The sequence below is a fragment of the Dreissena polymorpha genome, chromosome 8 (genome assembly GCF_020536995.1).
Source record: "Dreissena polymorpha isolate Duluth1 chromosome 8, UMN_Dpol_1.0, whole genome shotgun sequence".
NCBI lineage: Eukaryota > Metazoa > Mollusca > Bivalvia > Myida > Dreissenidae > Dreissena > Dreissena polymorpha.
In genome coordinates this window covers 45,711,197-45,724,438 of record NC_068362.1, presented here as the reverse complement: position 1 = coordinate 45,724,438, position 13,242 = coordinate 45,711,197, and the positions used below count along the sequence as shown (strand labels likewise).

At 34.8% G+C, this 13,242-nt stretch overlaps 2 protein-coding genes and 13 non-coding genes across 22 annotated transcripts in view; 9 read left to right on the top strand and 6 right to left on the bottom strand.

Annotated features, from left to right (window-relative positions):
• The window catches only part of LOC127841495 (probable basic-leucine zipper transcription factor S), a 156,880-nt gene that overhangs the window by 37,769 nt on the left and 105,869 nt on the right, over positions 1 to 13,242 (bottom strand). The gene's annotated exons all lie outside the window — the stretch shown is intronic.
• Positions 1 to 13,242, bottom strand: part of LOC127841494 (GRIP and coiled-coil domain-containing protein-like) — a 104,092-nt gene that overhangs the window by 37,554 nt on the left and 53,296 nt on the right. The window lies entirely within an intron of this gene.
• Positions 147 to 219, top strand: Trnar-acg (transfer RNA arginine (anticodon ACG)). The gene has a single exon. It is a non-coding gene; the product is annotated as a tRNA-Arg (tRNA).
• Positions 556 to 628, top strand: Trnar-ucg (transfer RNA arginine (anticodon UCG)). Its single transcript has one exon. It is a non-coding gene; the product is annotated as a tRNA-Arg (tRNA).
• Positions 836 to 908, top strand: Trnar-acg (transfer RNA arginine (anticodon ACG)). The gene has a single exon. It is a non-coding gene; the product is annotated as a tRNA-Arg (tRNA).
• Trnas-uga (transfer RNA serine (anticodon UGA)) lies at positions 1,618 to 1,696 on the bottom strand. The gene has a single exon. It is a non-coding gene; the product is annotated as a tRNA-Ser (tRNA).
• Positions 3,811 to 3,883, top strand: Trnar-ucg (transfer RNA arginine (anticodon UCG)). Its single transcript has one exon. It is a non-coding gene; the product is annotated as a tRNA-Arg (tRNA).
• On the bottom strand, positions 4,356 to 4,437 carry Trnas-uga (transfer RNA serine (anticodon UGA)). Its single transcript has one exon. It is a non-coding gene; the product is annotated as a tRNA-Ser (tRNA).
• On the top strand, positions 4,781 to 4,853 carry Trnar-acg (transfer RNA arginine (anticodon ACG)). The gene has a single exon. It is a non-coding gene; the product is annotated as a tRNA-Arg (tRNA).
• On the top strand, positions 5,188 to 5,260 carry Trnar-ucg (transfer RNA arginine (anticodon UCG)). Its single transcript has one exon. It is a non-coding gene; the product is annotated as a tRNA-Arg (tRNA).
• Positions 5,735 to 5,816, bottom strand: Trnas-uga (transfer RNA serine (anticodon UGA)). The gene has a single exon. It is a non-coding gene; the product is annotated as a tRNA-Ser (tRNA).
• On the top strand, positions 6,160 to 6,232 carry Trnar-acg (transfer RNA arginine (anticodon ACG)). Its single transcript has one exon. It is a non-coding gene; the product is annotated as a tRNA-Arg (tRNA).
• Positions 6,567 to 6,639, top strand: Trnar-ucg (transfer RNA arginine (anticodon UCG)). Its single transcript has one exon. It is a non-coding gene; the product is annotated as a tRNA-Arg (tRNA).
• Positions 6,847 to 6,919, top strand: Trnar-acg (transfer RNA arginine (anticodon ACG)). Its single transcript has one exon. It is a non-coding gene; the product is annotated as a tRNA-Arg (tRNA).
• Positions 7,123 to 7,204, bottom strand: Trnas-uga (transfer RNA serine (anticodon UGA)). Its single transcript has one exon. It is a non-coding gene; the product is annotated as a tRNA-Ser (tRNA).

The window sequence follows — 13,242 nt, the reverse complement described above, 5'->3', positions numbered from 1 at the left end:
TCAATGTGTTTTAAAACGCCACTGAATATGCACTTGTGAATAGATAAAGCGTTTAATCAAATAAAACACATTTACATTTACATCTATAGATGCTTTGCATGTTCAAACGTTACCTTTATTAAAACGAAACAAATGGGCACCACAATGGTCAAGTGGCCCAATGGATAAGGCGCCTGACTACGGATCAGGAGATTGCAGGTTCGAGTCCTGCCGGGATCGATTTTTTAATATATCGTACATCTTTTGACGTAAATGCAATTTAAACAACGATAACTGGAGACTCATTTGACAGAGGGATACTTAAATTATTTAGAAACACGCAGGTAAACATTATGGAACTTTCGTTAGGTTTTAAATTGAACATGAATAATTGTTAGCGACTTTCGTCAATGACCTTTGGATAAGGTGCGTGGCTCCAGATATAGAGATCTAATTCGCTGTTTGTATACACATGTTTTTAATACTAAAGCTAAGCATGTAACATAATGAAACGTAGTGCAATTATTGACTGTCATAACGGTACGGCAATAAACGTGCGTATCTTGTTTTGTTTCAGGTCCTGTGGCCTAATGGATACGGCGTCTGACTTCGAATCAGAAGATTGTAGGTTCGAGTCCTGCCAGGATCGTATGTTAAATCAATCGATTGTAGATAATGTATATTTTCCAACCGTTGTGTCCGTCATTAAAACACGTTATGGTTTTTATTTACTTACTATGTTAGTCAAATGATTTGGCGTACAATCATAGTATTATGTTTTTGTTTTGATTTCATCGGAAGTTTAACAGGCTCTTTAGTAAAATTTTAAATGAGCACAAACGAGTGTGCTCGACACGGTCCCGTGGCCCAATGGATAAGGCGCCTGACTACGGATCAGGAGATTGCAGGTTCGAGTCCTGCCGGGATCGATATTTCAATCTGCCATACATCTTTTTGACGTTAATGCAATGTCAACAACGCTTCCTGAATTTGAAAAGAGGGATACTTAATCTAATAAAAAACACTCAGATAAACAGTGGGCAATTTGTGTTAAGTTTTACAATTAACATAATACGATTAGCCATTTCCAAAGTACAACTTGTGTTGTTGCTAAAGGGGCTTTTGCACAGATTTTGGCATGTATTGAAGTTTGTCATTAAATGCTTTATATTGATAAATGTGAACAATGGGTCTAAAAAAGCTGCATTAAAATCAAGAATTCAATTAAAGTAAGAAAAAAGTAATCCTCAACTGGGCTCGAACCACTGACCCCTGGAGTAAAAGTCTATCGCTTATAACACTCGGCCATCCGTGCTCATACAATGCGTGATGTATATTATGCTTTATATAAGCAATCCTAATAGCATCGCTAAATATAACGACAACAATAGAACTCTCCAAATTAATCAGTCGTTTCGAGTTGCAACGCTTTGTAATTTTCAGGTTTTTAAATCGTCAAAAGATGCATATAATGCATAGTTTAGAGCACGCAATATGTTCAGTATTACTGTGTCCTTACAAGTATCATAATTATTTCGCAAATTTGCCAATCTAGAACATTTTTTTAAAATAATTTTGTCAATTCACTTAAACGTGAAAAAGGCCCCTTTAATGAAAAGTAAAACATACAGTAATAAACTGTGCGAGCAGGGTTCGAACCTGCGCGGTAAGATCCCATTGGATTTCAAGTCCAACGCCTTAAGCACTCGGCCATCGATATTTTAATCTACCTTTTATCTTCTTGACATAAATTCACAAAATACAAAATATAAAAGCGACATAATTAAGCGAAAATAAATGCAACATATTGCCCCAAAACGTCCCCATAAACATACCATTGCTAAAAAGCATTCTTAAGTGAATAAATTTTAACAATAAAATGATACCTCATGTAAAAAAAGCAAGAAAGAACTTAAGTATCAAATGGACTGTTTTTTTCTTCACTTTTTTACCGGCTTATTTCCCTTAGAGAGGTAATCCACCAAACAGTGTTTTCATCATGCAGTCTCTAATCTAAAACATGACAAGGATTTATTAGAGCATGCCAAAGACCTACCTAACTCATAAAAAATAATTATTTAAAAGACCACAACAAGTGTTGAAACCGCAAAAACATATCTTAAATCTACGCTTCGATTTATTTAGAGAGTACAGCCATGTAGAACCTGCATGAACAATCTTGTTATTATACATCACCTAAATCACATGTTCAGTTCACGTAAACATGTATCAGCCTGTGTGATTATAATTTAGACAAGGTTTTGGTATACTTACGCTCACTCGATCAATCTCTTGCACGACGGTTACATTACATTCACCTCTGTGATGGGCTCAAAACGGACTATTTTTATGAAAGCGTCTCATTCATGTCATCATCATTCCAAACGTTCATCGTGGAGGAAACAGTATACTAAACAATCTCTTGCACGACGGTTACATTACATTCACTGCATTGAAGAAAACCATCTAATACCATATCTTATATCAGTCGTAATTCATTATTACAAAATTGATATGGTTTTCTTGATGTTAACAAACCTACATACATACATACATACGTCGAAGCAATGTCTAACTTCACTCAATAAAAATTATGTTCAATTGTTTATATTTGTGAGGTGCGTGGAATTCCATCTGCGTAGATGGGCAATAAAATAGTTCCAAAGAGTTGCATTAAAACTCGCAAGTTTTTACACGATGTATCGTACATTTAAAATTCCTATTTCATTCATTTTTTAACCCTCTGATCCTAAAAAATCCAAATCAAAGATACTTTGAATGCGTTTGTTCGGTTTTACCCAGTTTCTGGGAAATGCTGAGCCTTTCGCAGAGGTGTATGTGAGAGCAAGGAACGACAACTCTGCGTGGAGATTGTCACTCGATATGTGACGATATTGAATACATATAATAGCCGTTACCTAATATGATAAGTGCTAGACTGCGCTTCCGAAAATTGTAGATTCGAGTCTTGGTGGTATCGTATAATATATGTTCGTACTCTCGTGATATAAAGGAACCCTTTAACTTATCCAGAAGTTTTCGTAAAATTATACTAGTATTTAATTTATATTTTTATTAAAGTCAGCACATGCATTTAATGTTCAAATTGAAATAGAACAAATTACAAAAGGAAACATACGCAATTATCTAATGTTAAATTAAAATAATGTTGTAATAAACAGATCTTTCTTCGTCAAGTTCAGGTCCGTGACATAATGAATCAGTTGTCTTAAATGCGGATCAGGAGATCGCAATTTTCAGTCATTTAGGGATCGCATGTTGAACTACATTTAATTGTAGAAAATGAATCTTTTTTACAAAAGGATTACCTTCATTAACGTTAATTTCACGTCCTTTATTTAAGCGCTATTTTGAGTAAAATATTAGTACTGAGTTGTTATTTTCTTTTATTCAGAAGTAAAACATGCTATTTAGCGAAATTTTTTAATTAACATTGACACATGTTAATGCATATATTGTTAATATTGAATCAATATTTTACCACCTACAAAAATGACCTAATCCGATTGGTTTTAATATGTATGTATGTTACTATAACCTGCCATACATCTTTTTGACGTTAACAACGATAACTGCATTTGAAAGAGGGATACTAATTCGTTAAGTTTATAATTGAACTTGAATAATTGTTAGCGACTTTCGTCAATGATCTTTGGATAAGATGCGTGGCTCCAGATATAAAAATCTAATTTGCTATTTGTATACACATGTTTTTAATGCTAAAGCTAAGCATGTAACATAATGAAACGTAGTGCAATTATTTGTCATAACGGTACGGTAATAAACGGGCGTATCTTGTTTGGTTCTTAAGGTCCTGTGGCCTAATGGATAAGGCGTCTGACTTCGAATCAGAAGATTGCAGGTTCTAGTCCTGCCAGGATCGTATATTTAAATCAATCGATTGTAGATAATGCATTTTTTCCAACCGTTGTTTCCGTCATTAAAACAAGATATGTTCTTTATTTACTTACTATGTTAGTCATATGATTTGGTGTACAATCCTAGTATTATGTTTTTGTTTTGTTTAAATCGGAAGTTTAACAGGCTCTTTAGTAAAATTTAAATGAGCAAAAACAAGTGTGCTCGACACTGTCCCGTGTCCCAATGGATAAGGCGCCTGACTACGGATCAGGAGATTGCAGGTTCGAGTCCTGCCGGGCTCGATATTTTAATCTGCCATACATCTTTTTGACGTTAACAACGATAACTGCATTTGAAAGAGGGATGCTTAAGTAAATTAAAAACACTCAGGTAAACAATGAGTACATTTGAGTTAAGTTTAAAAAACATGATTCGATTATCCATTTCCAAATTTCATCTTGTGTTGTTTGAAAAGTAAAACCTACAATAATAAACGCTGCGAGCAGGGTTCGAACCTGCGCGTGAAGATCCCATTGGATTTCAAGTCCAACGCCTTAACCGATCGGCCATCACAGCTTATAAATTGCATATTCAGTTTACATTAACAATTATTAGTCCCTTTGAATATAATCAATCCTTTGTTTTGATATTAACGCTCAACCGATACTAGAAGATATGGTGTACACATTGGTCCCATGGCCAAACGGATTAGATGACTCACTGCGGTTCAGGAGATTGCATGTTCGATTGCTAGCGGCATGCTTAGTTATATATTCGTATCTCAGGATATAACACAAATATATACTTTATAAACAAATGTGAACGGGATAGCCACACCAGCTAATTTTATTCAAGTACATACATGCTTTGCATGTTCAAACGTTACCTATATTAAAACGAAACAAATGGGCACCACAATGGTCAAGTGGCCCAATGGATAAGGCGCCTGACTACGGATCAGGAGATTGCAGGTTCGAGTCCTGCCGGGATCGATTTTCAATCGATCGCACATCTTTTGACGGAAATGCAATTTCAACAACGATAACTGCAGACTCGTTCGAAAAAAGGATACTTAAATTATTTAGAAACATTCAGGTAAACGGTATGGAACTTTCGTTAGGTTTTAAATTGAACATGAATAATTGTAAGCGACTTTCGTCAATGATCTTTGGATAAGGTGCGTGGCTCCAGATATAAAAATCTAATTTGCTATTTGTATACACATGTTTTTAATGCTAAAACTAAGCATGTAACATAATGAAACGTAGTGCAATTATTTGTCATAACGGTACGGTAATAAACGGGCGTATCTTGTTTTTTTCTTCAGGTCCTGAGGCCTAATGGATAGGGCGTCTGACTTCGAATCAGAAGATTGCAGGTTCGAGTCCTGCCAGGATCGTATATTTAAATCAATCGATTGTAGATAATGCATTTTTTTCCAACCGTTGTTTCCGTCATTAAAACAAGTCATGTTCTTTATTTACTTACTATGTTAGTCATATGATTTGGTGTACAATCCTAGTATTATGTTTTTGTTTTGTTTAAATCGGAAGTTTAACAGGCTCTGTAGTAAAATTTTAAATGAGCAAAAACAAGTGTGCTCGACACTGTCCCGTGTCCCAATGGATAAGGCGCCTGACTAAGGATCAGGAGATTGCAGGTTCGAGTCCTGCCGGGATCGATATTTTAATCTGCCATACATCTTTTTGACGTTAACAACGATAACTGCATTTGAAAGAGGGATGCTTAAGTAAATTAAAAACACTCAGGTAAACAGTGAGTACATTTGAGTTAAGTTTAAAAATCATGATTCGATTATCCATTTCCAAATTACATCTTGTGTTGTTTGAAAAGTAAAACCTACAATAATAAACGCTGCGAGCAGGGTTCGAACCTGCGCGGGAAGATCCCATTGGATTTCAAGTCCAACGCCTTAACCACTCGGCCATCACAGCTTCTAAATTGCATATTCAGTTTACATTAACAATTATTAGTCCCTTTGAATATAATCAATCCTTTGTTTTGATATTGACGCTCAACCGATACTAGAAGATATGGTGTACACATTGGTCCCATGGCCAAACGGATTAGATGACTCACTGCGGTTCAGGAGATTGCATGTTCGATTGCTAGCGGCATGCTTAGTTATATATTCGTATCTCAGGATATAACACAAATATATACTTTATAAACAAATGTGAACGGGATAGCCACACCAGCTAATTTTATTCAAGTACATACATGCTTTGCATGTTCAAACGTTACCTATATTAAAACGAAACAAATGGGCACCACAATGGTCAAGTGGCCCAATGGATAAGGCGCCTGACTACGGATCAGGAGATTGCAGGTTCGAGTCCTGCCGGGATCGATTTTTCAATCGATCGCACATCTTTTGACGGAAATGCAATTTCAACAACGATAACTGCAGACTCGTTTGAAAAAAGGATACTTAAATTATTTAGAAACATTCAGGTAAACGATATGGAACTTTCGTTAGGTTTTAAATTGAACATGAATAATTGTAAGCGACTTTCGTCAATGATCTTTGGATAAGGTGCGTGGCTCCAGATATACAAATCTAATTTGCAATTTGTATACACATGTTTTAATGCTAAAACTAAGCATGTAACATAATGAAACGTAGTGCAATTATTTGTCATAACGGTACGGTAATAAACGGGCGTATCTTGTTTGGTTCTTAAGGTCCTGTGGCCTAATGGATAAGGCGTCTGACTTCGAATCAGAAGATTGCAGGTTCGAGTCCTGCCAGGATCGTATATATAAATCAATCGATTGTAGATAATGCATTTTTTCCAACCGTTGTTTCCGTCATTAAAACAAGTCATGTTCTTTATTTACTTACTATGTTAGTCATATGATTTGGTGTACAATCCTAGTATTATGTTTTTGTTTTGATTTAATCGGAAATTTAACAGGCTCTGTAGTAAAATTTAAATGAGCAAAAACAAGTGTGGTCAACACGGTCCCGTGGCCCAATGGATAAGGCGCCTGAATACGGATCAGGAGATTGCAGGTTCGAGTCCTGCCGGGATCGATATTTTAATCTGAAATACATCTTTTTGTCGTTAACAACGATAACTGCATTTGAAAGAGGGATTCTTAAGTAAATGAAAAACACTCAGGTAAACAGTGAGTAAACTTGAGACAAGTTTTAAAATGAACATGATACGATTAGCTATTTCCAACGTACATCTCGTGTTGGTGTTAATGAAAAGAAGTAAAACCTACAATAATAAACGCTGCGAACAGGGTTCAAACCTGCACGGGAAGATCCCATTGGATTTCAAGTCCAACGCCTTAACCACTCGGCCATCACAGCTTATACATCGATGTTCAGTTTACGATAACAATTATTAGTCCTTTTGAATATAATCAATCCTTTGTGTTGATATATTCACGCTCAACCGATACTAGAAAATATGGTGTACACATTGGTCCCATGGTAAAACTGATAAGGTGACTCACTGCGGTTCAGGAGATTGCATGGTCGATTGCTAGCGGAATGCTTAGTTATATATTCGTTTCTCAGGATAAGGGTACGGTAATACACGGCCTTTCTTTTTTTATTCTTCAGGTTCAGTGGCCTAATGGATAAGGCATCTGACTTCGAATCAGACGATTACAGGTTCGAGTCCTCCCAGGATCGTATGCTTAAATCAAACGATTGTGGATAATGTATTGTTTTCCAACCGTTGTTTCTGTCATTAAAAAAATGTCATGTTCTTTATTTACGTACTATGTTAGTCAAATGATTTTGCGTACAATCATAGTATTATGTTTTTGTTTTGTTTTATTCGGTAGTTAAACAGGCTATTTAGTAAAATTTTAAATAAGAACAAACCAAAGTGTTCGACACGGTCCCGTGGCCCAATGGATATGGTTTGGTTTTATTTCAGAATACATTAGGCTTTAAGCCCATGAGTACACAAACATATAATACACAATGTAGTAAACCGTGGTCAATGACATACAGGTATATATTTATATATATATACTATTTTAGGCAATATAAGTTAACAATTTGTAACGAAAGAATTGGCAACTCTAAAGACATTCATATTCAAAATAAACAAATATTTTGAACATTTATATATTAAGGTAATTATATAATATGCATATTGTATAGTCTTATCGTATTCAAAATAAACTTGAATGTTCTAACAATGTGAAAACATATATTTTTTATTGATTGACAACACATAGACAGTAATATGTGGAGAGAAGCTATTGATAATATAATTCAGTTCTCAATTTAGCTGCGTTAAAAATAAATGTTGCAAGATTTTTAATTGTTTTAGCGTTGTCAGTTTGTAAAAGTTCGATAAATTTTATCATATTTGTGCGATTCCAATAATATCTACGTATATATTGTTTTCTAAGACTATTAAAAACTGGACATTCGAGTAAGAAATGGAACTCATCTTCAAGAACGTTACAGTGTTTACATTTTCTGTTTTCATACGGTGTCTTTTCAGGCTTGTGCCATCGCCCTGCTTCGACTTCAAGTCTGTGAGCAGATACTCGTAAACGCGTAAATTCGAATCTTAATTTTGAAATATTTACAACATTGAGATAAGGCTGAAATCTAATTTTTACCCCTTGTCGTTTGTTGTAACTCGGTTATCCAATTCTGAACGTATATATCAGATGTGCGTTGTTTAACAATGGATATAAAACAATTAACGTCTCCAACTCCCTGAAAAAACCATGCATCACCAAAACCTAGTGTATTTAATAGATGTTTAACAGATTTTACCCAAGAATTGTTTTCGGGATACATTTCGAGATCATGTACTTGCATATTATAAACAATTTTAATATATTTAACATCATCAGATTGTAATATTTTTATCCAGTATTTTAAAACACAAACAATCCGTTTATTTATAAGAGGGTAACGCCCAAGTTCCCCGTTAATGAAATTATTCTGTGTTTGAGTTCGGACACCCAGCACCTGTTTACAATAACGTAGATGTATTCTTTCGATTTGGATGCTATTGTTTAATCCCCAAACTTCACAGCCATAATTTAAAATTGGTTCGATAAGTTTATCGAATAATTCAAGACTATGGCTAACTGAGATATTTGTAAATTTCACCAAATTTGATTTTAACTTAAAAAGTGCTTTTAGGGCCTGCCCCGAAAGCGCATCATATGTTGCTGAGAAAGATCCCCCCGTTGTGAATATTACTCCAAGATATGTAAATTTATTAACAATTTCTAGCTCATTTCCATGATATGTAAACTTCAAATGTTTTCTATTTTGTCCCCCTTTTTTAAAAATCATTATCTTTGTTTTATTGATATTTACACAGAGTTTCCATTTCGCACAATACTCATCTAACAAATCTAATCCATTTTGTAAACCAACTTCTGATTCCGCAAAGAGAACAATGTCGTCAGCATACAACAATAAAAACAATTTTAACATACCTAGGTCAACACCTTCAAATTTGTTTAGCATAAAGTGTTCCTCGATGTCGTTAAGATACATTGAAAATAAAAAAGGCGATAATGATTCCCCTTGCCTTACCCCTAAAAAGCATGTAAACGATTCATGACTAATTTCGTTATTATATTTTATTTTTGATTTAACAACATTATACATTGATCTGACTATATTCAAAATTTTACCTCTTATGCCTAGTTTTATTAGTTTGTACCATATAATATCTCTCACAACAAAATCAAATGCCTTTGTAAAATCAATGAATGCCGTATACAGTTTCTTCTTTTGGTTTAAAATATGAGTTATTATACCTTGCAAGACGAATATATTATCAACTGTTCCCATACCTTTCCGAAATCCGGCTTGGGCTTCTATGTAAACATTATATTTGTCCCCCCAAACACTTAATCGATTGTTAATAATTTTACTAAATAATTTTCCTATTGTGCTTAACAATGTAATTTCTCTGTAATTGGCCGTATCGTCTAAATCGCCTTTCTTATGTAAAGGGACAATTAACCCTTCGCTCCATGCCTCTGGAAAATAACTCAAGTTAAACATTTTATTAAAAAGTACAAACAAAACCTCCAAAAAGTGAGTTTCGGAAACACCATGTTTTAAAAACTCATTTAGTACATAATCCGGACCTGCCGACTTACCAGTTTTTAAACAAATGCATGCTTTTTTAATTTCTTCATGTGTAATCTCCATATTTAACTTTTCAAACATTACATGTAATTCGTCATTCAAATAACGCTCATTAAAATAAACGATGTCTTCGTCTGGTTGATAAAAGTGTGAATCTGGATCATTTATTGATTTAAAATATCTTACAAAGTCATCTGTATGCAATTTGCTTGATTTAATTGGCTTAACTGATCCTTTTAACATACTCCAATATCTCTTTGCATCTAAATATCTATTTTGTTCTAGTATTTTTGTCTGCTCAGTATCATATTGATATTTATTTTTTCTAGCAAGGCATTTGTATAAACTACGTGCACTGGTCATACTTATTCTATTTTCGTTAGACTTGTCATTCCTATATATGTTCAATAATTTATAAAACTCTGATTTTGCTGATTGACACTTGTCATTAAACCATTTGTTATTTTGAACATGTTGATATTTTTCATTTTTGCCAGTTTTTATAGTTTTCTTAAATAATGGTGAACACACTTCATCAATAATGGAACAAAAATGTTCTAAACTTTGGTCTAGAGATGAGAAACAGTTAGTGGTATTAATATCATTGCATACCTTGTTTAAAGACTGTATAATACTATCATTTTGGAGTGACTGTACATAAAGATCGGTTTTAGTTGTATCCCATTTATAAATGTATTTTGCATTATCACATTCATTTTGTAACAAAGCAGTTTTATCAACATCATCAGATGTATCTTCATTTGTGTAGGTATTTATAAAAAACTGTACTACACAGTGGTCCGATATTAAATTAGGATCAAAAACCTCAAACTTATCAACACATTTAAATAAAACAGGCGAACACATAACAAGATCGATAACACTAGACCCGTTAATGGTTATACAAGTAAATTTTCCAATCCTACTATCTACACCTACTCTTCCATTCAACACTTTTAACCCAGTCATTTTACAAAACTCAAGTAAACAATTACCGTGCTCATTTACAACTTTATCTTGACTTAATCTTGGTAAAAAACTATCTGCGATATAATCGTCTGGTAATACATTAAATCGTTGTAAATCATTATTTTCAACATAATCGGCTTTAACGCCAATTCTTGAATTAAAATCTCCACAAACTATAAATCTGCAGTTATTATTATAAGTATGTTCGAACTGTATCATATCGTTTAAAACTTGATCAAATAAACTTTCGTTAATAAACATTTCCCTACTGCTTCCATGTGGCACATTATACGCCAAACAAAGTAAAACATCAATCCCGTTTTCAAACAAATAACCTTTAAGTTTTATCCACATAATACAATCATCTCTACTTTTCAAGAAATTAATACTGTTTTTCAAACGATCGGCAATATAAATCATTATTCCACCACTAGCCCGTTTTGTCCCTTTAAGATGTACAGTTCTACTTAGCATATAATAATGAAAACCCTCGACATCATATTTATACAAAGAATTAGACCATGTTTCTGTAAATAATAGTATTTCGTTTTCGGCAAAAACTGTTTTCATTTCACCTGATAATAATTTGTTATAACGTTTCCCGATAAGTCCCTGCACATTCAATAAACACATTTTAATTCCCGTGCTCTCTCCGTTACTGTCCTATTTCGTGACCGGTACGTCGATCTGCTCTAAACCCGATGTCCCCGTGCTATTTTTAATTGTGTCAAAGTTTTGGGATACACCTCTGCGCTGGTTCACTGTTTGTCTGTCGCTGGTTATTTTGTTCGGTTGTGATTGTGCCATTTTAGCACGTTTTGTTTTTAAATGTTTCACACTATTTGATGTATCGGTTTTTCTGCTCTCGATCGTCTTGGTAGGGATTTGTGATTTGTTGATTAGAGACGCTTTTCTAGACACGCTCTGGTGAGTTTCGTTTACAGGTACGCGTACTGACTCACTCTGCTCTATACGGTCCGCGCTATTTGTCCTACTTCTAGGTTTGTTTACATTTTCGTGGGCGTTGCCCACGATTGGCTGTATGCTTTTTTCTTGTGTTTTCAGAAATACATCCTCATCTGCAGCCTCCTGATCATTGCCATCATTACTGTCACTCTCGCTGCTGCTGTTAATAACAGTCTCATTGGAGTACACCCTCGCGCTTTGGGTCGGCTTAGTATCAGGGCACCTCTTCAGCCTGTCAACCCCTAGCACATTAAACCACTCTGGGAATTTGTTTTCTATAGATCTGTCATTTATAAACAATTCAGCAGGGTACTTAATTTTCACTCTTTGATTTGACATTCGTGCATATTCGGCCTCTTTTGATTGATATAGCTCCTTTCGAGCTCTTGCAATTTCTTTTGGGTATTGACGGTCTAGTCCAAAGTGGGTGCGTTTTAACTTGTATGCGTTCGAAAGTATGGTTTCAGTATCTATGTAGTCTCGGAAGCGCGCTATCATTGGTCTCTTTTGGTCATTTGTGTTTGGGAATTTTCTACCTAATCGATGTGCTCGATCGATCATCATATCGCTGGTGTCAATTTCTAGCTCATTTTCGAGGAATTTCAAAACAAGGTTCCTGTCATTGTATGGTAGCCGCTCGGAGAGTCCATATATTATAATATTGTTTCGCATATCTCTCGCGTCTCTGTCTATTGAGTGGTAACACATAGAACGGGTCATTTCAACTTGCCAATCCATAGTTTGCTCAAGGGCATATACTCGTGCATCTATCAGTTTATAATTGCTGTTTACCTTGATTATGTCATTTCTACATTCAGATATTGTGTCTTCTATCACGTTCATTTCTTCGAACATGCAAACTAATTTACTATCTATGTCCATGTTTGCAAACGTATCCATATTGCTACTACTCACTTTTTTACGTTTCGTTCTACGTTGCACAGTTTGAAATCCACCGTTTTCACTCAGTCCTTGCCCGCCATTGTTCATTTGTTTAAACCGATTCTGCACAGGTATTGCGTACTCCGTTGTAGTTAGTATGTCCGACTCATCCATTGAACTTTGTGGTAATTCCTCGTCGCGCAAACTCGCCATCACTCACTGACTATTATATCCAACTTTTATATTATTATGTGATTAGTTAACCGCTTATTTAGAACAAATTTTCACTCAAAAAATTTTCACCTGACCGCCATTGACCGGAAGCGGAATGATATGGATAAGGGGCCTGACTACGGATCAGGAGATTGTAGGTTCGAGTCCTGCCGGGATCAATATATCAATCTGTCATACATCTTTTTGACGTTAACAACGATAACTGCATT